At 39.2% G+C, this 26098-nt stretch overlaps 1 long non-coding RNA gene across 1 annotated transcript; it reads right to left on the bottom strand.

Moving 5' to 3' along the window:
* Positions 1-3554: 3554 nt before the first annotated feature.
* LOC120747324 lies at positions 3555-14283 on the bottom strand. Its single transcript, XR_005699090.1, has 3 exons — positions 14274-14283; positions 6585-6590; positions 3555-3691 (listed from the first exon to the last, which is right to left on the bottom strand). It is a non-coding gene; the product is annotated as an uncharacterized LOC120747324 (long non-coding RNA).
* Between the last annotated feature and the right edge of the window lie 11815 nt (positions 14284-26098).

Genomic DNA, 26098 nt, shown 5'->3' with positions numbered 1-26098 from the left:
ATTGATAGGCTATTTTAGTGTAGCGCCATTACCAAACATCCAGTCCCAAAGTTAGATTTGATATGTAATTTGCAACAAAGATTTCTCTCAGGGGATGAAAGGAGCGTTTTCTTTTCTTTTTATCTTTTATTTATTTATTTATTTATGTATTTATTTATTTTGCTTTCTGGTGTGAGTAAAAAAAGGTGCGATGCAATAAAACATGTGAAGGAAAAATGCTTAAAATCAGCACGAGGAGACTGCAGATTAGGTTTGTTTATCAACACACGTCTATCTTCATGTTTTAGGAGAGTTATTTTAGTTGAGATGGCCAGCGCAGAGAAATCTTCCAGTTGCGGTTGGTGACAGCTAACTAAGGAACCCGTGCAGGGTCCTTGCAACCAGGGTTACCGTCTATGTCAGCAACCCTGGACTTAAAAGAAGCTTTTCTCCAGGGGCGATTCTAGGATCAGAGCTTTGGGGGTGCTGAGCACCCAGAGCTGCTCAGCCAGGCAAGATCAACTTTACTCGTCACGATGAGACTTCTTCCCTGTCTCTGTCAGTCCCTGCATCCTTAAATGTCTCCAGTTGTCCCGAGTTCTCTATGACTGTCTCCTTGGTGAATTTAAACCCCTGTACCTCCCTGTCCTCATCGCCTGTTGTCCTCGTCTCTGTTATCAGTCATCATAATTTTACCCTCTCTGTGCAAGTCTGCAAACTTCTTTATTAAATCATAAGATTCTTAAATTCATCAAGTCTCTCTGTGCCTGGGTCCTCGTCACAAAACATGACATCATTGTTTTGTACATTTTAACACAATTTAATCCCCACATCTGTGAAAGAAAAGCAAAACACTTTTTTAAAGTCTGTAACAAAACCATCAAATCTGATCAAGGTTATTTAAATGCTGCTAAAGAAGAATGGATTGGAATTTAAAAAACACATACACACACATCCTAACCTTAATTACTTTACTGGGGGAAAATGATGAATGGTGATCATAGTGAGTAAGAAGTAAACTGAGTGCATTTTTTGGACAGAGATTCACTTTTAATGTGTATGTATAATATAATACAGATATATGAAAATACACTCCAAAAACAGAGTCCTTGAAATGTACACATTATTGAAAAAAAGATATATATAAATGGAGGCAACTTTGCCTATGGTACAATGTATGAAAATATCTTTACTGCAGATACTACAGGGTGGGCCATTTATATGGATACACTGTAATAAAATGGGAATGGTTGGTGATATTAAAGTCCTGTTTGTGGCACATTAGTATATGTGAGGGGACAAACTCCTCAAGATGGGTGGTGACCATGGTGGCCATTTAGAAGTCGGCCATCTTGGATACAACTTTTGTTTTTCCAATAGGAAGAGGGCCATGTGACACATCAAGCTTATTGGTAATGTCACAAGAAAAACAATGGTGTGCTTGGTTTCAACGTAACTTTATTCTTTCATGAGTTATTTACAAGTTTCTGACCACTTATAAAATGTGTTCAATGTGCTGCCCATTGTGTTGGATTGTCAATGCAACCACCTTCTCCCACTCTTCACACACTGATAGCAACACCGCAGGAAAAATGCCAGCACAGACATCCAGTATCCGTAGTTTCAGGTGCTGCACATCTCGTATCTTCACACCATAGACAATTGCCTTCAGATGACCCCAAAGATAAAAGTCTAAGGGGATCAGATCGGGAGACCTTGGGGGCCATTCAACTGGCCCACGACGACCAATCCACTTTCCAGCAAACTGTTCATCTAGGAATGCTCGGACTTGGCACCCATAATGTGGTGGTGCACCATCTTGCTGGAAAAACTCAGGGAATGTGCCAGCTTCAGTGCATAAAGAAGGAAACACATCATCATGTAGCAATTTCAAATATCCAGTGGCCTTGAGGTCTCCATTGATGAAGAATGGACCCACTATCGTTGTACCCCATATACCACACTAAACCATCACTTTTGTTGTTCCAACAGTCTTGGAGGGATCCATCCAGTGTGGGTTAGTGTCAGACCAATAGTGGTGGTTTTGTTTGTTAACTTCACCATTCACATAAAAGTTTGCCTCATCACTGAACAAAATCTTCTGCGTGAACTGAGGGTCCTGTTCCAATTTTTGTTTTGCCCATTCTGCAAATTCTGTGTGCCGATCTGGGTCATCCTCGTTGAGCTGCCGCAGTAGCTGGAGTTTGTAAGGGTGCCATTTGTGAGTAGCTAATATCTGCCAAAGGGATGTTCGACTAATGCCACTCTCCAGTGACATGCGGCGAGTGCTACGCTGTGAGCTCTCGCTGAATGAAGCTAGGAGAGCCACTGATGTTTCTTCATTAGTAACAGTTTTCTTGCGTCCACATTTTGGCAAATCCAACACTGAAAGAATAAAGCTACGTTGAAACCAAGCACACCATTGTTTTTCTTGTGACATTACCAATAAGTTTGATGTGTCACATGGACCTCTTCCTATTGAAAAAACAAAAGTTGTATCCAAGATGGCCGACTTCTAAATGGCCACCATGGTCACCACCCATCTTGAGGAGTTTGCCCCCTCACATATACTAATGTGCCACAAACAGGACTTTAATATCACCAACCATTCCCATTTTATTACAGTGTATCCATATAAATGGCCCACCCTGTACTATGGCTCTGCAGATTTATTCCTTTCATTCTAACCTGTGTCGCCCCACCTTGAAGTTGGCAAATACTTTTGGTAGTCAACTCTCTCAAGCAGTTAAACGGTTTCTGTTTTGCCTGTCACTGTTCCTTGTCTGTTTTCTTACCTGGTTCTTTCTGACCTTGCACTTTCTCCTCATGTTCCCCTCTTTCCTCTCTCCCTCTTTGGACTGATAATCATACACAAATAGATTGTATTCAATTAGATGAAAAAATTACATTCATATGAAAAACATATTATTAAGATCACTAATAAAAGAAAGTCCTCTCTCAGTGTACTTTCAACCAAAAGGCAAATAACCAAACCACATGAACATCTAATAAAAGATATAAATATTGAGATCATTTGTTCTTACACTTACCTGAATGTTGCTCCTGGGTTCAATATCAGCACATGCACGTATGACAAAATAAGCAGCTTCTCTCATTCCATTTCAAACAGGACAGTGGTAACAACACCAGGCTACGGACAATTTTAAGTTTCAGATTTTAAATAGGCTGTATAAATTTCAATGAGAGCAACAGGACAGTCAAATGTCACTGATTTTACTACACAGTAGGACGGATTGTAGGGTAGCAAACATTGTCGCAAAACACGTTTTCAACACTGCAGGTTACCTGGGTGTAATGTTTTTCAGCTAAAAAGAAACATGGTCTGACTCCTACCTAACTACATAAAGAATAACTGAAGGTTAAATGCAGTAAACATTTCCTGTTTTAAGCCAGGCACTTACACCTCCGCTCTGCTGCGTCTCAGCCACCACTGCTCTGGCAGCAACTGCGCTAGAGCCAGAGCAGGGGAGAGGCGAGCTGGAACAAACCATTTTGGGAGGGGGGGGGGGGTATCTATACTTTTGTTGTTAAAATGTTCCATCTCAACCAAGTACTGTATGTTTTTTATATTTTTAGTAGTGTGTCACACAAACAGCAAATATTGTCAAAAAAAGTAAGAAATCTTTGGGGGTGCTTTGATTCATTTTGGGGGTCCTTCAGCACCCCCAAAAATGGCCTAAAATCGCCCCTGCTTTTCTCCAAAAGTGTAATTCAAGCAACTTCAAAAGACACGTGGTGGTTAAAAGTAACCGCTTAAGGGTGTAACCTAGCTGAGGATGCAAATGTCTGAACCTTCGACAGGAACTCTGCTATCAACATCACAACGTGATCCCTTCTGTCTTCTTGCCTAGTTTTAGATATACACTTTTCTGACTATGTGAAAAATCCAGTGTTTCGCTTACAGACGGCGAAGGGGCTTCGCTATTTAACAATCAGTGTGTAAAGCGACACTGATAGTGTTACAGTGTGTTGTCCATGACAAATGCAATGCCTGGCTTCTCTCTCACCTCCACACAGTTGGCAAATTATAGTGTTAAACGGGTGTGAAAGTTTGTCAGTTTCTCAACGTTACAGTAAGATAATGACTGACACAACACCTCTTATCTGACTGTGGGAAGGACATTTCTGAAACTAATCAACACCCCCCCCAACACACACACACACACACACACACACACACACACACACACACACACATACAGAAATTTTTTGTTATGTTGTCTAGAATTTCTTCAGTGCACTTAAAGTCCTAGAGTATTATTAGAATGATTTATAAGACACAAATGCATACAAATGCACTTGTTTCATTTGTTGTACGCAGTACCAATTTAATCTCTTAAATAAAATATCTTGATTAATGCCGGAAATAATCTGTCTGAAGTAATGCAGCTCTTAAAATCTTTGCTACACCTTCTTTGCGGCAGCGATTTGATGAACAGTATCAGGCTGCGATGTTCTTTCTGTCTGACAAACAAGTATAGCACAGCACGAGCTTCTGCTGGTAAGGATTTAAAAGCCTTCCATGGCACCATGTAATTACCCTGAATATTGTGTGTCATCCAAGCTCCTACATTAAAAGCATGTCAGGAATCACCCTGTGCGATTATAAAACTATTAACCCTCATTTGAATGTCTCATCATCCCTCCTTTCCACCCTCTTTTCACTTCTTTAAACCTTCCCATCCCTTAATCCTTTCATATCTCTCTTTAGTTTATCGCTCCTTACATGGTCTTTTCTTGTATTCAGCAGTTAAACAAAGTGCAGTCCTTTTTTACCTCCTTTTTTTTTTTAAATCCAAAGTCATTATCATTTTTGATTGGTTGTGCAGCACCAATTTGACCAGTTGCACTAAACTCTCTCACAAATGGAAATGACCAATGTGAGAATTGTGCCCAGTGTCACAATATAATTAAAATTACATATGTTTGTTATGGTCCAGCCTGGCTTACGTTTAGTGTCTCTTTTTGTCCCTCTCATTCTAAGTCTTAGGTGGTGTTGAGGGTTGGCACATCCTGACTGGCCTGTCCTTTGGCAAAGTTTCTCCCTCTCGGCTGCCTTTCCTGCATCTGGATGGTTCTGCTGTAACTCTGTCAAGTCATTAATATCCATATTGTGGCAATCGGGTTCTCCATAATAACTGCTAGCTTTTGTGGTCTTCATCTGTTAACTCTTTTTCCCTGTCTGCCTCCTATTTGCCTGTACAAAAATCAGTACTATAAAACCTTTTTCCTGGATCCATGTGTTCCTTAGGAATTCTGCAATCATGGCCAGACATTCTGTCTCAAGCTTTTCCCCCACATATATTCAAAAGGAAGTATTTACTAGAAGCTCACCTGCCAGCTCACTCTGCATCACCACTCACTCTCCAATGCCACTCACCCAGCTGCTTTGGATTTCTGCCTGCCTGCCAGTTACCCCTCCAAAACTCCTGTTCAGGAAACAAACAAGTGAGGCCATTGAAACTGATCACAACAATTACAAAATCCTTTTGAACTCGCCTTGGCTGCGCTTAACTCCGTCTCTGGCAGTGTTCCCGGTAGCCTTCCTATTGCAAGACCACTCTCCAAGTCACTCGCCTGTTCTCACTTAACTCAAGCCTTTTAATAAATGCTTTAAAACTGCTGTCAGTTTATTGAATCTGTGTTAAATCTAATTTAAAGCCAAAACATGACATGATCCCAGTGGGGGTTTTTTTTCAGCCAGCATAGTATACAGAAACATCTGTGACGAGTATGGTCTGGTCAAAATGGGAGACAGGGTGGTCGAGAATGACCAAGCCAAGACAAAGTGGTGAAACAAACAAGCAGAAGAATATAGCCGTAGTGATAGACGTAGCGATACCGAGTGATAGCAGCATCAGTAAGAAGGAACACGAGAAGGTGAAGAAATACCAAGTGCTCAGATAAGAACTTGAGAAGATGTGGAGGATGAAGGCAACAGTGGTCCCAGTGGTAAATCTATCTATCTATCTATCTATCTATCTATCTATCTGTCTGTCTGTCTGTCTGTCTGTCTATCTAGATGTAATGTGAAGCGCCAGAGTCACATTACTGAGATATAATATAATATGTATAACGTCTATAAGTCACTGAGGTATCACTGAATGTAATTTGAGATTTTGCAGAAACTGTTGCAAACAGATGGGCGACAAACAAATTTCTTTGTTTAACTTTATTAAATCCTGCAAATTGGTCATGTCTTAAAAATGGTGAATTCCACATGATCCAAAGTTATCCACAGCACATCTGCTCTATACTATACTACAAACTGTTTCAGGCAATGCCTAATGGAAGATTTATCACCAAAATCAAAACATATTAATTCTACTTCATCTGTCTGTCCTTGATCTGAATTATGATTTCCATATGTTTCTAGCAAGAAACACAGGCATACAGGAAATTATGGTGAATAATAGATTACTTGCTCCCTCACTGGGTTTGCATGCAGCCAGTTTTGCATGTAAGCCTCTCTACAGCTTCTCTCCTCCTATTAGCACCCCATCCCCAGCGAAACTGTCTTCTCCCAGACCAAGCCAAAAATCAGAAAAACACAATTTAAATATAAAGAACAATATAGCAGCTACCCTCAGCTGCACCAAAGAGTAAAAATCAGTTAAATGTAGTTTATTAAACATTAGGTCTCTCTCTTTTAAGTCCCTGTTAGTGTATAATTTAATAATTGATTTAAACATGTTGATTTAGTCTGCCTTACAGAAACCTGGTTACAGCAGGATGGTTAGTAAATACAAACTATCAGATTTCCCAAAGTGCAGGCCGAGGAGGATGACTGGCAGCAATCTTCCAGTCCATCTTATTAATCAACCATAGACCCAGACAGAGTTTTCATTCATTTAGAAGCCTGACTCTTAGCCTTTTCCACCCTAGCAGGAAAACTCAAAAAACTATTTTATTTGCTGTTGCTTACTCCACCTGGCCTTTATTCAGAGTCTCTATCTCATTTCTCAGACTTTTTAAATGATTTAGTATTCATTTCACATAAAATTATTATTGTGGGTGATCTTAACATCCATATAAATACTGGAAATGACAGCCTCAACATGGCATTTAATCTACTATTAGACTCAATTGGCTGAGTCCACCCACCACTTTACTCAAACTCTGGATCTTGTTCTGACATTTAATAGTGCTCCCTAAAATAACCTCTTTTGTCTGATTATTTATTAATATCATTTAAATTTAATAATGGATTACACAGGAGTGGGGAATGTGTTTTATTAAAGCCGTCATCTTCGGAAAAGTACTGTAACTAAATGTAAGGGAATATTTCCTCCACTGATACGCTCATCATTACCATGTGCCAACACAGTAAAGAGCAGGTAAACACTCCCACATTGGTCATTTTCTTGCTGACCATTTCCTTCGGGGGAGGGGCTCTACAAGGTTACAATTCTTGGACACTTGAGGCGTCTGACTTTGGTGGTGCAGGTGCAGCAGTTGGTGATACATCGTACTTTTTTATTTGTGCTCTCCTTGTGCTTCTTTTATAATATTTTCTCCTATTTTCTTCACCTTACTTTTTTCCCATTATTATTATTATTATTATTATTATTATTATTATTATTATTATTATTATTATTATTGTACTACAGCAATGAGCAGACAAAACAGCGGTTCAGTGTAACATGCTGTTTTTATATAATTACATGCTGCTTAGGGCCGTTACTAGTCAGGACTGTGGTGTCAACATTAGTGACTGAGAATCTCATCACAGCCAAGGAGCAGGCGGGAATTCAGCACAGATCTACCACAGATCTGTATAGAGGCTGTCACCAAGCAGCTGGCAATTTTAAGTGGCTGTATCTGTATTATTTTTTTTTTTAATGAAATGATTATAACTGCTTTATTTATTTATTTTTAATTTACATTCTATACTGTATTCAATACATTTAAAAAAAAAATTAGGTCCAGAAAGTAGCTGTCTTTAGTATATACTGCTAATTAGTAAATATTGACCATTCCTTCATATTATATTTACATGGTCATAGACATGGTCTTTTACTCATTAAGTCTTTTCCTCTGAAACATGAAATATGAATGAAATAGCTCTTCCATAAGTGAACTGAAACATAAGTAGAGGACTGTGCACACAGGAGAGGAGCGGATAAGGTCAAGTTGCCTGACCAAGCACATAAACAAGCAGAGTGATGGAGGTTAGATGAAAACATTCATACTGCAACTTTATATTGCGCCAGGAACTCAGTTTGTCAAAACATGCATTAATGCATGCACATACAGAATATAATCTTATTCTGTATAAGAATATAAGACAAAGTTTTACCATTCTAACAAGCCAGTATATGGTGTGACCACCTTTATATTTAAGTTCTTGTCTTTAAAGAGAGTGCAGCTACTAACATTAAAATCTCTGTGTAGAAGGCCTGTTATGGATCCCTGGCTGCTGTGTCTCCTTCAGTGTGTGAAAATGGTGATCCTTCAAATTGATTTTCATTTTCAGAAGTGGATGAAGTTGTGGGGAGGCAAATCTAATGAGTGAGCCTGCAGTGAGAAATTATTGCACTGATGTGACCAGAAAATTCCTGCTTTAATAGTGTGCTCTGACCTGGTAATAGATGACACGCTGATATTCAGAGGAAAGTTGTCAGGACATTACAGCAGAACAGTGTTGACAGTCTCAACCTGGGGTACCAGTTCACACTGTACAACACAATGAATGTTCAAAACATGATGCGCATGCTCCTGGACTTACTCCTCACATGACGCACAGCCATCGGTCTTGGAAACTGTGGACTCTTCATCTGAAACCTGGTTAAAATTGCTCATCATATCCACAGCCAGAGCCCCATCTCTCATCAACAGTGATGATGCTCTTCATATGAAATTTAAGCCGGTTTGAAAGACAGATTTACTGCAAGTTTGTGGTGCAGAACACAGTAGTAAAAACAGGCCTTCCAGGGAGAGATCTAAAAATATTAGCTGCGTAGCAGTGGATTTTTATTGACTTTTATTAGTAAATTTATAGGTAAGGCTTTCAATTTTTATGAACTTATTCTCAGAACTTTTTGATCGTACCTCATACTCGATGAAGTGTGATCTGAGACAACCATGAGGCTTAGTAAGGATTAAATATCATTGAAGTAATGACCAGTGATCATCAGTGGAATAAATCTGAAGCGCTTCCCTGATCCACAGGGTCTCCCACATGTTGCCCTGCTATTTTTTTCTGTCTTGCAATTAGAAAAGAGAACAGCAGCTTCAGTTTTATGGTTATCCACTATATTGACAATTAGATGTTTATTCTCGGGGGGTAATCATCCTGCTTCTGCTGACAATAATGCTACAAAGATATTAATTGTGCGATCCAGGTAGCGCTTCACAGAGCAGAGGCATCCAAACAACATGGCCCAAATGAGCATTCACTCACATGGCTCATTCTGCCAATCAGGCTCATTAATGCCTGTTTGAAAGATCCTCTGCATTTTTAATGTACAGTGAGCATTCAGGATTCTGCCTGATGTTTAATATGGCTGAATATGAATGGCATGCAACGAATGTTTTTTTTAGATGTATTTGTTCATAACGTCGATGATTATTTCAGGTGTGTAAATGTGTGCGTATATGTGTATATTTTCATATTTCCACGAGAGCTGACTGCTATTCACAGTGTGAACTATTGCACTGGTGTTCTTATTCGTAATCCTTATCCGTTTGGTAGCAAGACTTTCATAGAATTTCTTTGACATATTCAAAGCCTTCTTTTCAGTAGTCAGCCTGATGATATAACATGTCTGCTAAATATTTTCGTGCATTAGATCTTTATTTTACTAAAATCTGCTTTGATATTGGAAATCATTGACTATTCAAAGCAGCTGAATTCCAAAGCTGGGCAGATCAACTAAAGACCAGTGGAACAACTTTATTGCAGTATTTCTGGATTGGATGCACTAGAAACATTAAATCCAATATGCAGAACTGTTCAATGGTCAGTGGAGCACATATGCAAATAATCATTAAATATCAGTGTATTCTTTACATTTTGTTAACACCAAACATGATTTTGTCAAACCTTGACACATCCAGTTGTAGCTGCATCAATCTAACCAAACATTTTCCATACTCCGTTTTTCTAAATTATACAGGGGGAGTTGCCCAAGGACATTTGGCATGCAGCCAGGAGGCAGCCTGGGATCGAACCACCGACCTTCTGATTAGTGGCTGACCTGCTCTGCCACCTGAGCTACAGCCACTGGGTTTGGAGTTTTGTTGCTGTTCCTTTTTTTTTTTTTGTCTTTTTGCAAAATGCAAGATACTGTAAACATGCCCCTGTTATGTAACGTATGCATGTCATGATGGATTTTATGCACATTTTCTGCAAGTACAAGTATTCAAGCCTATATACATATTGGTATTTTAACTGCAACCTAAAGCTACAATTTCAAAGTATAACATTATCAGATCTTTTTTAAAGGTGTTGATAGTGAATATTAGTATATGTCTGTGTGTGTGAGGAAGGATATGAGTTTGACCATGTGGCTGAAGACATGTTCACTGACTGGTTCAGCGACATTATGTTTTTCAGTGATCCACCTGAAACTGAGGTCAAGTAACTGCAGTAAGACTCTGTCAGTGGCAAAACAGATATTTTACTGTAGCCACAGAATATTAACATATAAAAAAAACACACAAACATGTGTTAGAGATTCATAGTTTTTAACTCAAGTATGCCAAAGTTAGAACTCAGCTAAGCCTCTACAGAAACACAGCTTATGAACACCAGCCCCTAAGTAATCACCAACATGCACATAACCTGGAGCTTTGCTTGAATCCTTGTGTATGTTTATCCAGCAGAGCAGGTGTTCTTGTCACGGCTTTGCACACAGAGGCGATTACCAAAGGCAAGCATATAAATGTACCTATGAGACCCTTCACAAACAGGTGGTATCCCACTGTTTTCTTTGATGCTGTATCAAAGAAAACAAAGCACCAATACTACAGCTGGCACTATTCATTATAGTTGTTAAAGAAAAAAAAATGCAAGTACATCCAATGAAATTTATGAGACTCTGCTAATAATGCCAGTGAACTATAAAAAATGACTCAAACTGTCTCAAAACGGTTTTTTTTTAGTAATTCTTAAACAAATCTAATAAAATAACAGACAGTTACCCATGTCTTCAACTCATAAAATAACAAGTAGAACCTGTTGTATTTAAATCTCTGACATCTAAATGGTGTTATTAAAGTCTGTGATATCATTATGTGAGGAGGTAAAGAAATACCACCAGAAAAAAGGTTGTGAACACCCAGGCTTTTTACAAGTGTTTACATGTTCTTGAAAAGCTCAGCAGCTTTCACAAGGTACCAATCTATTTTAAAGAAAAACATGAAATTAACATAAAACTAATTTTTGAAAAGCCATCATGTGTGAAAGTAAGTATCGTCATTAAAGAGGGTATGTGAGTAGATGAGTGAACACTATAGCCTGGAGGATGAATGTGCAAAGCAGTGCAAAGTGGTTTACCTGTTTAAACTTTTACGCAGATGCGGGACCAAACAAGCTCTTCGCTGAGCAAAGTGAGGCTACTTTTGTGGAAAAGTTCCTGCAGATACTTCTGCAGTAACCCACAAAGCACAGGAAAAGGAGTTCTTTCATTTGTGATTAGTGGCTCGTCCAGACCCAGCAGCGCAGCTGAGGCAGATCATGGTTGCCGTTAGAGATTCATACTTTCCAGCCAAAAAGCAAATAGTTACCAGATACATCCAAGGTCACTTACCCCGGTGTATTCAAAGATTATATATGGTCATTATACATAACAAAATTCTGTGCCGCAGTCCTCAGCTTAAAGGCGGGTGCATGGTCTTGTTTTTATGGTCCCTTAGTCTTGTTTTTATGGGTCTATATACCTTCAGGCAAGGCAAAGGGGCAAAAAATTTTTATTACCCAGGAGAGGGAAGTCTGCAGCAATGCAGCTGGCCTTCTTATGGACATGGCCACTACATCTGGGAGAGGATTTCTGCAGTCGCCTGTCTTGTTCTTACTACCCAAGTCCTTTCTGTCTCGTTTTGTGCAGCTGCTATCCCAAACTGTCATTCGGAGACAGGGGATGTTTTCTATTGTGGATCTGTAAAGGTTTGCCTGCAGCTGAAAGGAGAGCCCAGATCATAGTGATAGATGTAGCTATATGAAGAGATAGAAAATCAGGAAGAAGAAACACGAGAAGCTCTAAAAATACCAAGGCCTGAGAGAGGAGGGTGGAGGCGACATTGGTCCAGAACACTTGGGGCAGTGACATCCAAACTCAGAGAGTGGCTTCAGCAGAAATCACATCAGAGATTTCCAATTTTAGGATAAAATCAGAAATTAATATGTAAAGCTGCAACATTCAGTCAGTCAATTAATCCAATAAATAAACTTTAATAATATAAGTTTGAATCCGAACAGCCTTTTAGCTCTACTGAACTATAAGTAGACAGCTTCTTCTTAGACTAAAAAAAATATTAAGTTGATAGATTTCTCTCCTCTTTTTGCCTTCCCACGTTTTTGCGAATCTTCACACAGAAAAGGAGGCGGCCCCTCTTCCATTTAGTGACATGAACAGCAGACTTTTGGACTTTCTGAAGAACTAAGTACAGAGGGTCTAGACATCTGAAAATGACTCACTTCCATAATATGTTTTACAGCATAAAGGCCTGATAGGTTTGCATAAGGATGTGCCTGCATATCTGTATTCTCCATGTCCACCCATTACAGAAGCTGTGTCATCAGCTGAAATACAACAAAAAGTGAGAGTCATATTTCTTCAGAGATGCCTAGCATATCAAGGTTCTTTGAAGAAAAGTAACAAATAGCCCCAGTGAATGACTCCTGTTCAACATCCTGAAATAAGTTGCAACTTTGTAGAGCATTTTACTGTACAAGTTCAGTGGTAATATAGTGAAAAACTTTACTTTTTTCGTAATTTAAATAAAAAGTCTAAAATTTTCTACACTATGTTCATTCATAAAGTTGAGTTCAAGCCTTTTGTGTTTAAATTTTAATGATTCTGGTGCAAAGAGCATGAAGAATGGGAAATATAGAATATCAGATTATAGCATTGTTTCATTTTGAGTCCAAGTAAATGGCTGTTCATCACTGTATGTTACACGCAACCACAAAAAGGGGAAACACTGTTCACTTGATTACACCCAGATGACATAACACACCCCATGAGGCGGGGAAGTCATGGAAAGTTTGCTCAGGAAGCTGGCTCTTAGCAAAGGACATTAATGGAAAGTTGATTGGTAGGGAAAACTGGAAGGAAAAGCTACACAAACAATACGGATGATTGAAGCTTTGAGAGAACTCAGATGTGAAATATTTTTACACAAAAAAAGGTGTAGGCTTTGTAAAATATGATCATTTACTGCTCTGAATCTGTTTCATATTTCTTTTATTTAGCATGTGCTTGGATAAAATGCAGATTTTTCCTGGGACAAGGATTATCCCATCCAAACGGTGTGAACTGTAGTTTCACAGGAGCACAAAATCCATTTCTGAGTTCATTGCCGTTTACACTATTGACTGTTTCAAGTGGCAGTACTGAAAATCACTAAATGGAGAAGATACCCTTTGTCTCCAACAGAGATACCAAATAAATGAGCACAGAGGGGATTCCCTCACCCAGTTTATAATACAAGTGAAATACAGGTGAAGATGCTGTTGCTAAAGACAGTCAGAATACCTACATGAGCTTTTCCTTTGGAACTTTATTATTTAGCCTTTAATGAATATTCTTAAGACTCATTCAATCATATTAATGAAACATTTTAATGTGCAATATGTTAAATTAATTCACTCACAAGAGAATAGTAATGCTTATTCCTCATCACATTTGGTAGACTAGTATGTCACACCATTAAAATAGAGGTTTATTGTTTTGAAGAAACTCCTTGGGCTAACATTGTGTGATAACTGTGTGTATACAGCAGGGGTAGGCAACCTTTCTGATGGCGAGTGCCATTTAAAATTTCCTCAGAGGTCAGTGTGCCATATGATTGCATTAGCAATAAATTTAATAACGCTCTATATTAACCCTTTAAGACCTACCATAGAACCAAGTCCGCCAGAGCTTATATTATATTTTTACATGCTGTGGAGCCATTTTTGGGAGCATTTCAAGTTGCTATACATCAATACAACCATTATAGCCCAGATTTTAATAATATGTATTCATTAAGTGCATAGTAATTACATAAATTGCAAAAAAGTGCAATAAACTACAAAAAAAATTGAAAATCGTTTTTGCTTTTTTAACATATATTTGTAGTTAGAGAAATTTAAGAGGCTTATCCCTCAAAACTGTAAATACAAAAAAGTTGCACAAAATAGTTTCCCACCACAGGAAATTTATTTTGAGTGTCTTCATAGTTTTATTTTTGAAATACACCAATTTTTATACACTGCAGGAAAAACGAAAATAAATATTATACTGCAAATTTGCAAAAAAGCAGCATATGCATCAAAATAAACTATTTCCAGCAGTGCAATATGAGTCCTAAGCATCCCAGAAACGACACAGAAAGTCATAAAGTCAAAGATAACTTTTAAAAAGACGAGTATAGGCTCTGAGGGCCTGATAGTAAAAAGGACTACATTTCCGCGAAAATGACGTCACTTCCGGTTTCGGGCAGGTAATGGCGGAAATGCAAAAGTTCGTGCTGACGTCTATTCCAACGTAGGAAGTGTTATGAACAGCTGATCGGACCGGCACAGCGTGTTTCTGGAATATTATGTTTTTGTTCCTGCAAGCGCTTTTTATGCAGTTTTTGCAAAGCTTTATGTGGAAGGAAACCGTGACCTAGGACAAGCTGATGGCATAAGATGTAAGTACAACTCCTCCGGTTTCATATGCAAAAAAAAATTTTGCGCTAGCTTATGTGGTTGCAGTGCTACCGGGATTTAAAAATAGTTACGCAAAACAGAGTGTGCCCGCTCCGATCGGCTGTAAAGGGTTAACAGTTACACACTATATAGAACCACTTTATAGAATTATATTTGTTCGCAGATGTTGGCAGCTATCAGCGAATAGTTATCAGCTATTTTGAAACAAAAGAGGGACACTTTTTATCCATAACAAGAAACACAAATGAACTGTACGACAGAAAATACAAATGCTATTTATAGTCTCCTCACAACAATGATAAGAAAAATAAACTAAGCCAATATGGCATGTCTGTTAATACAGAGACACACCTGTTAATGTGATCTCTGGTCTCCCACTCCCTACCTGAGGACTCATGTGAGAGAAAATATGCTCACACAGATATTAGAGCCAAATACTGTCAATAAGGCCTCTGCAATGTTCTGAAGACAGTTAAACTTGTCAGGCAGTGATGTCCAGTAGGTGAAAATGCAAGCTCCATGAACACGCACAGCTGTGGATTCCAGCTGCTTCGATGTTGCATTAACTGGCATTAACTCAGCCAGTTAATGCGAGACAAATCCAGCTGTTCATTAAAGATTTCTGGTTTGATCAAAAAATAAAACATTGGTCCATACGCCTGAAAGTCCCAAAAATGCATTGTGTCTCGAGTCTATGGATGTATCCTTGTATTTCTGTGGTGCTGATGCTGTGCTGAGCAGACAGCTCCTGAAGCTTTTGAAGTGTCAGAATGTGGAAAGCTAACAACGTTCCTCTCACCAGCAAGCTAAGTTATTTTTAGCCAATTACAAGTTGAATCTGTTAGTTGGGGTTGTTAGCTAAGATACTGTCATTAAGAAGAGGCACAACTAATGTGTCTATGCGAGCTGATTTGTGATGTGCACCGCTGGCGCGGCCATTTATTTTTTAATGCACCTTCTCAGATTAATTCACTGCGTGTCGTGTCCAGGGCTGGACTGGGACAAAAAAACAGCCCGGGCATTTTGACTAGAGACCGGCCCACCAGGTATTAAAGCCATAAAGCCTTTGAATGAAAACAAACGCTGTTGTGACAGTGATGTACAGTCTTGTTGGTATATCTATGATTTCTATACATTTTACATCAGATAAAAACTTTGGTTGTAAGCTTCAGATAATTATTTAATAACAGCAGACATTTTAAATGAGAATAAGAAAGTATTTCTTTGTGCCCCCATTTCCCTGTTAATGCCTCACTTGGCCCCCGTGGCAAAACTTTGCTAGACCCGCCCCTGCACAGTTACCAGCTGTCAGCTACTTAGAAAAGGATCCTGGTGTTATTTGTCCCTCAGAAACAGTTCATAACTTCCCTTCAACTCATTCATGTCACCTAAAGGGTAAACCTGTTTCTCCATCACCTGTTCAGCTCTGATGATTCAGTAAGGACATCTCCTGGTTTCATCTTCATGTTTCCCTCTCACCAGATATACAAACCGATATCATGACCAACAGCTTTTACAGCTGTGGCTCCAGCAAACATCAGCTGATAATAGAAAGTAATATTAAATAAATTCTAACAACAGCTGATCAAGCTTAAACGTGCTGCTGTTGTTTAGCACGACATCCGGCGGTTTCCTCTTTCTGGCGCAAAGTGGGCGATAAACAAACAAGAGAGAAAAGCTGATCAGCTGATCATTGATCAGTTTCATGATTAAAGTAGCAACAGGAGAGGGAGGGGAAAGAATGAGAGAAGAAGAGGCAGCTGTGCAGCAAAGACAAAGAATAACTCCAGCTTTGTGTCTTTTTTCATTCTAGCTGAAGTCCGGGACAAACGTCCCCTCTCAGATCAACACGAAACGCGTAATAATTTCTCTGAATGCGGGAGGATTCCGTCTTATTATGGGACGGTTGGCAACTCTACTAACTAACCTTATGAATTAAATAAATTTCAACATCAGTAACATCAAACCACCCACCCAGCTGTATAGAAACTCCATCATGCTAGCTAGTACGCAGTACGAGTTATTGTAACTGGCTGTAAAAAGTCAGCACAACGAAAATAAACTCCACCTAAACTTGGTTTATATCTGACCCAGAGAGACTGCAGGTCATAACGTCTTACCTGAAGTTCAGTTCACCTGACACTCGGGCCGGCGGCTGCCTCGGGTCTCTCCTCGTCCTGCCTCCGATCTCCCTCATCCACCTGCTGGCCTCCACCACTTGTTAATTTAACTGAATCTGTGGAAGCTCCGCGATGCCACCACCAAACAACTGAGTTATCTTTACACACCGGCCAGCATCTGGCCAATCCAACACCTTTCATTGTTTATACCGTTACAAAAATAAATAAATAAATAAATAAAGCACAGCTATGGCCGTGCCATCAGTTAACCCTTGGGTTAACCCCGTGCCTAGGGTTGCTGACCCCTGGTATACAGTGTTTGTTACTGTGTTACTAAAAGTTCACATGTATTCTCTTTGAGGTTTTAATGGCAATTCTTTGTCTGCCATGATTCCTGGTTGCTCACACATAAGCCGCATATCAGAATGCATATTAGTTATTAGAGATTAGTGGAAGGGCTGATGATCAAGACATCAGATAACACCTAATAATTTTTCAAAATTTTTCAGTTTTTCAACTCTGAGTAAAAATACATCTGAGACACTGTGGTACTGAAATATGTATATGTTCTTTTTCTTTAAATGTACATAATCCTAATCTTCACCTCTGCAGTTGCTCTTTCTCTCATGTTGATAAATGATACAAACAGTAATACATATTTCTGAATTTCTTTTATACATAAATAGAACCAATTTTTTAAAAACACATCAAACCTTACCTTAAAATTATTTTTTTTTTTTGTTATTGAAGTCCCACTATAATCAGATGTAAAGATGTGCCATGTGACAAAACTAGACCACTGAGCTAGACTAGCAAGCTATACACAGAACCTTCTTCTTTACCAACCTGAGCCTGTGGAAGAGGCAGTGGGACCAAATTATCTGCTGCTACAGCAATGGGATCTACATAACTTTTTCTCAAACTCTTCTGGCTTCACACCTTGTTGCTTTCCTCCTTTTTCCATTCATCATTTTTCATGTTTTCAGCATGCAGACACCACCCAGGAGGCACTGAGTAACATGTCTAAACCAACTAAAAAATTATTTATTTCAGAGGGGAAGCTCTTCAGCTCTTCAGTGCCTTCAGATTTTCTTGATCTGTTGCTGATTTAGTTTCAAACTTTATTATATTTTTAAAAGATTACTGTTATTGTTAAAATTGTATTGACTATTACTTTTATCTTACAAAAGCTTTATGTCCAAGCTGTATCTTTGTACTTTAAATTACTAATAAAGAGTGGGCCATTTATATGGATACACCATAATAAAATGGGAATGGTTGGTGATATTAAAGTCCTGTTTGTGGCACATTAGTATATGTGAGGGGGCAAACTCCTCAAGATGGGTGGTGACCATGGTGGCCATTTAGAAGTCGGCCATCTTGGATACAACTTTTGTTTTTTTCAATTGGAAGAGGGCCATGTGACACATCAAACTTATTGGTAATGTCACAAGAAAAACAATGGTGTGATTGGTTTCAACGTAGCTTTATTCTTTCAGTGTTGGATTTGCCAAAATGTGGACGCAAGAAAACTGTTACTAATGAAGAAACATCAGTGGCTGTCCTAGCTTCATTCAGCAAGAGCCCACAGCGTAGCACTCGCCGCATGTCACTGGAGAGTGGCATTAGTCGAACATCCCTTTGGCAGATATTAGCTACTCACAAATGGCACCCTTACAAACTCCAGCTACTGCAGCATCTCAGCGAGGATGACCCAGATCAGCGCACAGAATTTGCAGAATGGGCAAAACAAAAATTGGAACAGGACCCTCAGTTCACGCAGAAGATTTTGTTCAGTGATGAGGCAAACTTTTATGTGAATGGTGAAGTTAACATACAAAACCACCGCTATTGGTCTGACACTAACTCACATTGGATGGATCCCTCCAAGACTGTTGGAACAACAAAAGTGATGGTCTGGTTTGGTATATGGGGTACAACGATAGTGGGTCCATTCTTCATCAATGGAGACCTCAAGGCCACTGGATATTTGAAATTGCTACATGATGATGTGTTTCCTTCTTTATGCACTGAAGCTGGCACGTTCCCTGAGTTTTTTCCATGGTGCACCACCACATTATGGGTGCCAGGTCCGAGCATTCCTAGATGAACAGTTTGCTGGAAAGTGGATTGGTCGTCGTGGGCTAGTTGAGTGGCCCCCAAGGTCTCCCGATCTGATCCCCTTAGACTTTTATCTTTGGGGTCATCTGAAGGCAATTGTCTATGGTGTGAAGATACGAGATGTGCAGCATCTGAAACTACGGATACTGGATGTCTGTGCTGGCATTTCTCCTGCGGTGTTGCTATCAGTGTGTGAAGAGTGGGAGAAGAAGGTTGCATTGACAATCCAACACAATGGGCAGCACATTGAACACATTTTATAAGTGGTCAGAAACTTGTAAATAACTCATGAAAGAATAAAGTTACGTTGAAACCAAGCACACCATTGTTTTTCTTGTGACATTACCAATAAGTTTGATTTGTCACATGGCCCTCTTCCTATTGAAAAAACAAAAGTTGTATCCAAGATTGCCGACTTCTAAATGGCCACCATGGTCACCACCAGTGTTGGTCAAGTTACTTGAAAAAAGTAATCAGTATCTAATTACTGATTACTTCCCTAAAAAAAGTAATCCCGTTACTTTACTGATTACTTATTTTCAAAAGTAATTAATTACTTAGTTACTTTTTAAAAAACACGATTTACAACCTGAAGAGGTGATAAAGCGATAGATCTTTCAGCCCAGTTCTACTTTTTCTGCATAATCCATCATACAAAATGTAATCAAATGGAAAAGTCCCTTTTTAAAACTTGTTTTATTAGTTTTAATCTTTTAACTTTATGCATCAAGCAAAAATTTAATTATATGCAACATTCTCTGACTGGAAGAAATTTGTTTACATTTAAACTTATTTTCTGCACATTCCAGCACATAAAATATTTTTTTGTGTGTGTGTTTACACTCAGTCTTTCAAATAGATGCAAGTAAAACACAGCAGAAAATAAATAACATCAAAGACTAGCGGTCCTGTTGTTCTATTTTCATCTGTAAAGCAGGAGCAGGGGAGGCGGAGGTTTACCCTGGTGCAGGTGTGCCGCAGCGGTCAGTGGAAGAATCCGCCAGTTTCTCTGTGAGTTTCCCATTACGTCATAGCGCACTCGGTGCTTGCTTGGAAGTTTAGGGGTTTTTTTCGCTATAAAAAGAAGTTTTCTTCCCACGCACAACTGACACTAATGTTTTTGTCACTTTTTATGGAATCAAACTCAAAGTAAGGTCAGTACTTCCACACTTTAAATGCTGCACGCTCATACTGTCTCCCGCACTCATATGATCCATTGTTGATCTGCACACAGCTGTTGTCACAAACGTCGCACTCGCTTACGTCACTGTCATGAGACATTCTCGCAAAAAAAAATCACGGTTTTAGTAACGCAGTAACGCAGCGTTCCTAACGTAATCTAATTACCGTTTTTGCAATAGTAATCCCTTACTTTACTCGTTACCTGAAAAAAGTAATCAGATTACAGTAACGCATTACAAGTAACGCAGTGGGCTAGTTGAGTGGCCCCCAAGGTCTCCTGATCTGATTCCCTTAGACTTTTATCTTTGGGGTCATCTGAAGGCAATTGTCTATGGTGTGAAGATACAAGTAACGCGTTACTGCCCATCTCTGGTCACCACCCATCTTGAGGAGTTTGCCCCCTCACATATACTAATGTGCCACAAACAGGACTTTAATATCACCAACCATTCCCATTTTATTACAGTGTATCCATATAAATGGCCCACCCTGTACATTATGTCATTTGGCTGGTGCTGACCTTCATACATGTTTATCATCGATCCCTCGGGCCTGTGGAATACCCATGTACTTGTAGCTGCCCTGTATATCCACTATACTGTCTTCTGGTAGCTCAACCCCTTCAATCTGCATCACTGTCCCCCTCTTTGCAACCATTCAGCAACAATTATCCAGTTGGAATGACATCCCAATGTCCTTGCTGTATATTGTGGTAAGATGAATCAGTCAGGTGATGTCTTACGGACTCCTAACATACAGGTTGATGTCATCTATGTCCATGGAGGTGGCTGATGGTTACTCCACTCATGAATCTTTTTCTGTATCTGCTCTTAAGGATGACATGGCTTAGGGATTTGAGGTTTATGAAGAACAGCAGCGCAGACAGTGCATAACCTTGATATATCCTGCACCTCTTGGTAACTTGTGCGACAGCCTCTTAGTTGGCCTCCAGTGTCCCAGTCCCATAGAGTTCCTGATGGATGTTATTAGTACACTATTAGCCTTAGAGCGTGTCAAGCATTCCAGATTCCAGGTCTATGCATTGGGTTATAGGCTTTCTTGTAGTGTTCAGATTGATCCACCTGCATACTGCCTGGTATACTGCTTTATCAACCAGGAGCTGATGCTTAGCCCTCTCGTATTATTTCCATTGCCATAAGACATAGGCACCATTTGATGTTAAGACATGAACACTCATCACATTGGATGGTGGTCTCCACCAAGAGTCCAGAAATCTGAAGCTCTATGAGCAATGGAAACAAGGAAGGTGAAGATTACTGAGTAACAGACCAGGATGAAATGTGGAAAATCCGTAAATACACCGGGAGATGGGCCTCCGATATAACTTGCAAGTTCAGCTGAAAAAAGAAAGTGATATGACACAACGAAAAGGAACTATCACGGAGTCTCTGCATATGCTATCTAACTGGTTGACATCAAGAAACCCTACCAGTGGCTAGAGAAGGCTGGCTGAAAGGACACCACAGAGGCTCTGATCTGGGCAGCACAAGAACAGGCTCTAAGCACTAGTCCATAAAGGCAGGACTGACCACAGCTGACAGCACCCAAGTTGCAGACTGTGCAAAGGTGCCCAGGAGACTAGCCAATACACAGTAACAGGATATAATATGCAAACCAGGACTGCATACACTGAAAGAAACAATCAAGAGGTTGGGATAGTGTCCAGGAACCTCTGTGCTGCATACAGAGTAGAAGTTCCCAAGTCCCACTGGTGTTTAAGGTCTTGCGGGACTTTGGACTCCAGACAGCTGCTGACCAACCAAGCAGACACAGTAGTGACTGACTAGGTGCAGAAGACTGTAGTTTTAATGGATGTACCAATTTCAGTGGACAACATTATCAGGAAGGAGGAGCTCAAGAAAATAGATAGGGGCTGAAGGAAAAACTGAATCAAATATGGAAGATAAAGTGGTCCCAGTGGTAACAGAAGCATCTGGAGCTGTAACCCTGGAACTAAAAAAGTGGCTCCAGCAAATTCCAGGCACCGCATCCGAGGTGTCTGTCCAGAAGAGTGCTGTCCATGGAACAGCTAAGGCACTGCACAGAACCCTCAAACTCCCAGGCCTATGATAGAGCACCATAGCATAACCCAAGAGGTTGATATGTGTGGAGGGAAGCCCTGAAGGATGGCAGTTGGCCAAAAGAGGTGAAGAAAGGCATCATGAGTGACAGGTCCATAACTGAGGCTCTAGAAACTGCCAAACAAAGGTGCACCGCTTTGGCCACTAGGCTGAAGAGATATACCAGAGAAGCAGACACCAGGAGAATAAATGGTCTGTTCCTCAAAGATACATTCCAGGTGTAATCTCAGCTACAGGAAAAAAATAGTATGGGCAGATCCACCCAGTCTGAGACTCAAGAATACTGGAAAAACATTTGGGAGAAAAAGTTCTTACACAACACCAACACCAAGTCATTGGTGGACCTGAGAGCAGACCACAGCAACCTCTCAGAACAAGAACCAGTCAACATCACAGTCTGGCAGACAGATGAAGACACAGTTTGATACCCAAATTACACTAGAATCAGTGTCATAACAGACATGTACTGTGCAGGGAGCATTGGCTGTAAACTCTCAATTTCAATTCTCCAGGCCACTAGTGTCATTTCAAGCTGCTGTGAAATGTAAATGTACGTCACAGCACAACAATGTGTATACCAATACTGAATGGTGGCTGTGCAGAAAGATGAATTCTATGAGGTACTTAAAAACTGAAGAATTAATGTCTGTAGCTAGTATGGGAACTGTGTTTGTGCATGGGTAATTCTATTTTGAGCAGTCAGTTTTATTGCCTTTTCCTGAGAAATGTGTGTTTGCATCTCACAGTCACAGACTTAAATTGTGCCCACTTTCTGATTTGTGATGTGATAACAGCCTATGTCTATACTCGTGCAGATGAATTTAAAAGCAATAACCTTGTTTTTATATAAAGTCTTTCAGTCCATTTGCTCTTTGCAGAATGTTTTCCCAGTGTTCAACACAGGTTTTGTTAAATTTGGCAAAACACAGAAATAATTCATTGATACACATAAAAACATAAAAACTATAAACAAGTATAACATTAACTGAACCACCCATAGCTTTGTTGCTGGAAACCTGGTATAATGCCCATTTGAGCCAAGTTAGTAGAAAGTTCAGATTACTATTCATGAAGTAAACCAATCACTCACCAAAATAAATTAGTTTAGCTAATAATCTGGATTCAAGTCTTATGGAAACTAATGGGGAGAATGCAGAAAAGAATCAATGGAGAAGTTAAATCCAGCCATCACTTTGTGAATATTTAACCCTCTCAGGCTCAAATTGAACTTTTTGTTGCTAATGCACAACCAAGTCCTGCAGTGGTACTTCTGAGTAAAAAAAACCTCATAAAATATGTATGTGGGATAATCAGGTTGTTAGTTTTTAACTGTTGCAAATCGGCAATCCTGCCTCGAGAGGGTTAAGGAATTTTTTTTCTTTTATCAGCATTATTTAAAATGAAGTTATCATTAATATAAGTCATGATTTGAGTCACAATGAGCTTAAATAGCGGGCTGGTTTGATTGTTATTTGTTCCTTCTTTGTTGAACAGTAACTTCACAGAATGTTGCTTAATTTACTGGAAATGGGAAAACACAGAGTCAGATTTATTATTGGTTCACATCTGAACAAAAGCCTCTTTTGATGCTGATGCTATCTATTTTGTGACACAGTTATGTTGCAGCTGGCCTTACTGCTGATGTGACTGTAGGAGTTTCCCTTTCAGAGCACAGAATTTGTGGAGGAGAGTAAATGAGTCATGCAATCATTCTGTCATAATTTACTTAGATTTACTAAGGTTTAATTGCTCTGAACATCACCCTGAAACGAAGTATGTCTTTTTTAAAATCTGTTTTTAAACAGGACAGTTGATTTATTTGAAATATTTGAAGTATGTAGAGCCAAAGCTTCCGTGTGAAATCTCACCCTGCATGTTTAGCATCTAGCATCATATATTTCTGGTCCTCAGTTTAAACTGAACAGAATGTGGAATGTCTGAGGGAAGGGGAGCATCGGAAAGAATCTCAGGGCTGCGCACAAGGTCACAATGTCACTACAGGTTCAATACCACAGACTTCCCATCAGCTGTCCGACCTTGAATACGCAGTTTGGATGAGAGATGAAAGAACCTAAAAAAGAATTCCAGTTGCATTCAACTGAAGCCCTTATGACCTTGTATGTGTCTTGTATTATGCATTTTACTTTTCATATTATTGGGAGCCAAGTTGGTTTTTACAATGATCCTGTTCCATTTGCTGTGTTTGACATTTTTAGTCACATTTCTACACAGAAATTGGTTTAAAATAAAAAAATAAAATAAAATATTCTCAGCAGAGTGCAAGTACAGAAAGATTTTTTTATCAGATGTATGTAAAAATGCTCCTTTAATGGAAGTCAAACAGATCTGAAATGCTTTACATTAAAGTGTGATGCTAACTACCCATACTGGTACAAGTGGGTGACTGTGGTGTCTACCAGTTGGAAGGTCGGTGGATTCATTTCTGACTCCTCCAGTCTGCCAGAGTTGCCCTCAATCTACTTTATGAATGAGCGTCTGTGTGTTTGGGTGAATACGATTTGTAGGAAGATATAGCTTTGAGCACTCAAATGAGTATAAAGTGACCATTTATCAGACACCAGACCTTTTAACATCTTATAAATAAACAATAAACACCTGCAGCCTCATATGTGCACATTTTGTCACAGTAACATTAGTTTATTGTGTTGTTTACTCGTGCTGCTTTGGCTTGACTAATCTTACTACAATGCTGGATTTTACTCTGTCCTCTAGATTTGCATTCCATGAGCTGCTTAAACCTCTCTCCCTAACCCTAATGCTTCCTGTTGCATTATGACTAACCTTTACTTCTCTCCCCCTGCCTGTAGAACTGACCTTCCCAGAAGGCTGTGCACCATCAGCCTACTGCCAGGCCTGTCATGCTCCACTTGGAGCTCATCACGCTACGGACCCCAACTGACAGCCTGTCACGGCTGCAGATCTTTTTGCCCTCTAGTGGGACATGAAGGTGTTCATTAAAAAGGCATTTGTTCTGCTGCACGTCCACAAAATCACCAAAAAATAGCACAATTTTTATGACAGCTTTTTTAAACAATGTCCTTCATATGCATTTTCTTTTCTAAAGCATGGTATTATGAATAAAAGATGAATCAGGAATAACAAAGTGGGATAAAGAAGCACAGAGATCTTACTGAATTTAATTGTTATGTTATTGTTTGAATGAATGAATTTATTTCATTATTTTATCCGTATTCTTATCATACTTTAATATTCACTAGACGCTGTTCTCTAAAACAAACTGTCAAAAACCAAAAGTCAATTCTATGTATTTAAAAAGTTTAAAAAACAAAACAACAAAACAACAACAATTCTGATTTAGGCTAATTTTGTAGTTCTACTACTTCAAGTTAGATATGAAATTTGAAATCTTTTCAACTTTAAACCTGGCCAATCTGGGCATGAGGTCCATCACTGTAAAGACACCAAAGATTAGTCAGTGCCAGAAATATGTGGTTACAGTGGCTCTGAAAGCTAAATACTCAACTAAATGACAAATCAAGCAAAAAAAAAATGTCCAAATCTGATGGAAATTGAGAAAAAAAAAAATGTGGCAAACACAGAAAACATTGATATTTTGGAAAATCTGACTGACAGATTTCTGTAACTTTTTGATTCAGCAACCATTTTACTATCAAACTATCCCCTGGACTGTTTTTTTCATTCTAGTGCTTTTTTTTTTACGTTGTTTCTGT

Source organism: Simochromis diagramma, unplaced genomic scaffold (genome assembly GCF_900408965.1).
Source record: "Simochromis diagramma unplaced genomic scaffold, fSimDia1.1 OVJJ01000321.1, whole genome shotgun sequence".
Classification (NCBI taxonomy): Eukaryota; Metazoa; Chordata; class Actinopteri; order Cichliformes; family Cichlidae; genus Simochromis; species Simochromis diagramma.
This window is presented reverse-complemented; position numbering and strand designations above follow the sequence as displayed.